Source organism: Henckelia pumila, chromosome 1 (assembly GCF_033568475.1).
Source record: "Henckelia pumila isolate YLH828 chromosome 1, ASM3356847v2, whole genome shotgun sequence".
Taxonomy (NCBI): Eukaryota; Viridiplantae; Streptophyta; class Magnoliopsida; order Lamiales; family Gesneriaceae; genus Henckelia; species Henckelia pumila.
The window spans coordinates 137,240,473-137,243,626 of NC_133120.1; the positions used below are offsets into that span (position 1 = coordinate 137,240,473).

The 3,154-nt window shown below is 34.9% G+C and overlaps 1 long non-coding RNA gene across 2 annotated transcripts; it reads right to left on the reverse strand.

Moving 5' to 3' along the window:
* Positions 1-1,086: 1,086 nt before the first annotated feature.
* LOC140881217 (uncharacterized) lies at positions 1,087-1,641 on the reverse strand. Of its 2 annotated transcripts, none has more exons than XR_012149877.1 (3): positions 1,465-1,641; positions 1,262-1,372; positions 1,087-1,125 (listed from the first exon to the last, which is right to left on the reverse strand). It is a non-coding gene; the product is annotated as an uncharacterized lncRNA (long non-coding RNA). The 2 variants fall into 2 exon arrangements; XR_012149861.1 differs by having other exon boundaries at positions 1,087-1,128.
* Between the last annotated feature and the right edge of the window lie 1,513 nt (positions 1,642-3,154).

Sequence of the window (3,154 nt, forward strand, 5' to 3'; positions counted from 1 at the left end):
CAGTCAACATAATTAGTGTGTACTGATGCAATAAATATCTGAAACACAAAAATGTTGATTCAGATCAGTGGGAAAAATAACTCACTCCAGCTACCTGACATTCAAGGGAAAAAAAGGAGAAAAAGGATGAGAAGAAAAACTACTTACAGGGAACTGTACATATTTAGTGGGAAACTTGGAAGGTAGGTCTGTCCAAGTAAATGATTTCTCCACGTACGTCCAGAATTCTGAATCAAATTCAATTTATGTCAGCTACCATAAGTCCAGGTAGAATCATGTTAGCAGATTATATTAATGTTAGACACAAATCTCAATTATTGGAATTAATGAAGAAGCATAAATTTTATTGATGAAATGAAAAATCAAAACTATGATAAAATATAAAATAAATTAAAATAAAATTCCTCTACTTGAAATTTAAGGGCTCGAGAGATTGATCCTTGCACGAAGTTATTTTGAAATTTCAGCAAAAATTTCTCTACAGTGTTATCCATTCCACAGCTTGCAATACGATACATGTCCGAAGGGTGGAAGTCCTACAATATTCATAAAAGAAGTAAAAACAAAATTAAAATCTACAAATGAAAAATAAACAAAACAAGATAAACTCTCCAAGGAACCAGTCACGTGCATTTCCTTAGCCCAACAAGGGCTCAATAATTCATACTTCAAGGAAAAACAAAATAAAAATCTAGCTCGCATGGTAAGCTTCATTTGCTTTGATATATAGCGTTTCTATAGACAGATACCTTAGAGAGAGCAACGAGATGTTAACCCAAGATTAGTTCAACGTAACTATTTTGCTACTTAGGCGGTAATGATGCAACAGTATAATGCATTACAAGACCAAAAAGCAATTGTAAGTCAACCTTTTAACTAGAAAGATCACATAAAATGACTCATCAAATAAGAAGGACAACCTTGCCAGCCCTAGAGAAGAAATCATAGACGTCTCTTTCACTTGCCTTCTACGGAAATTGTAACAGGCTGAGTTAGAGAGCATTCAGATATAAGCAAACAACAGAAAAATGCTTATTTTGTGGTTTAACTACCTGATAAGCAAAAACTGTCCTTTGATTTCGTTCAGGATCAGCTACTGCCACTTCCTCTTTTTTCTCTTTGTATCTTCTTTAGAACAAGAAAAAACATGAAAGTTAAGATATACACTTCCACATTAATAAAAAAGATCTTGTAGTTAACCTATAATCAGCACCCAGGACAAACGGCATAGCCAAGTATGAGTTAATGCTTTCCTCCTTACAAAGTAATCAATCAAGTGGAAGGTTCCACATTTATTAAAGAGAGTAATTCCAAAATGTGAGTAAAATTTTCTCCAGTATGCTTAAAAGAGGCCAAAGCCAAGATCATAATCCTGCAGGCAACTCCAGAGAGTCAATATGCTTTACAACTATTGTACATTGGGTCAAACAAGAAACTTCTGGATGATTAAGCAATAACACCAACCTGGGATTAAAGTGCCAATTAAGAGAAATGTGAACATGGAATAACTTCAGGCATTGAACTAACAACGGGCCTGTCCCTCTATGGCAAACCTAATGTTACATTTGGCACCACCATATTAAAGAACAATATTTTATTTGAAAGTGCAAAATATGTAAATCATATGCATAGCTAAATTAGAAAAATAAAGGGTACAACAGCACTGAAAAGCAGTGACATTTTTAGGTACACAAGACTAAGCGCACACAGACATAAAAGTCAAGCATCAATCATCATGATAAATATCACGCGTGACAAGTCTTCGAAGGGGAGGGAGAGGAAAAAGAGGAAAGAGGAAGAGAAAGAGAAACTTCCTAATGAAACATTGATTAGTAGGAAGATGCAGCGGTTTCAATTTATAGCTAAACACTTAAATGGAAAAGTTATGTACTTCATAAAGGCAAAACAACACGTATCCAAGGCAACAAAACTAGTGCATTACATAAGGAATGCATTTGTATGGTATAGATGTCACCCAGTAAGATGTGTGTGTTTTGCACGAAGGGTCTGTCCAATGCCACCATGTGCATCCATTGCCTTCCAAGCATTCGGCCACATTCCAAGAAAGTTGAATGTTGTTCTCAAGGAGTCTGCCGATTCCAACACCAGACTCCGGATTCCCAACCTGTGAAATCAAATATATAATAGCTAGTTTACAAAAAAAAAAGATTCGATTTAATTTTCTTAAAACCCATGATTAATTTTTTATATACAACGTAATCAGAGATACCTTTGAAGTCCCAAGGCTGCTACTAGGCCAGCAATTCCAACGCCAACAATCTCTACATCTTGCATAGTAATTTTACTGCCTCATTTTGCTCTTGTTTCCAAAACAAATACTAGTTAACAGATTATTGAAAAAAAACAGAGAGAGAAGAAGAAGATATCAGTCATTAAAATAAAATTTGCATCCAGTAAAAATTAGTATACCTAAAAGTGTCACCGTTTTCCCTCTCCTCCTCGCCCCCACTCTATTTTTCCTCGAATTCTTTTATTGCTTTAATTGCCTCCTATGCTTTTATTTTCCTCCAATGAAAATAATTTAGCACACAAATCCTAAGTCGTAAGACGTTATTCCTAAAATATGTAAACTCCCATTCTGCCAATTTGCTAGAAAATGCAAATCAGAAGACATAATTACTTAACTTACGGCTCAAAGAGACCTGGGAAAGGCCATAGCTTCCAGAAGCACGAGGCATGATAATATCTTAGTCCCTGCATGAAAGGCAATAGGCAAAGGATATATATTATCTCAACGAAACTCATCTAATCCAAATGATTTCACAAGATAAAGAAATAATTCGAGCGAGCAATAATATAAATTACAAATTAAATTAACATTCAATCAAGAATAAAATAAGTTATAGAGTTAACCGAGTGAGCATATAAATTAATTAATCAAGAACACAAAATCCACGAGCGACAAACCAAAGGAATTACAGAGTTGGCGAATAAAACCGTAGAAGTGGGCGAGCCGTGAAATCAGAGAGAATCTCAAGACCTGATGGCGCTGAACGGGAGCTCCATTTTTCTTGTATGGAGTAATTAAGACCTGATATTAAACACAAACACAAAAAATTAATTAACCAAGTTGATTAACCAAAAGTTTCCACGTTCCTTGTGAAACCAAGTGATTATCAATTCGAAAACAAAA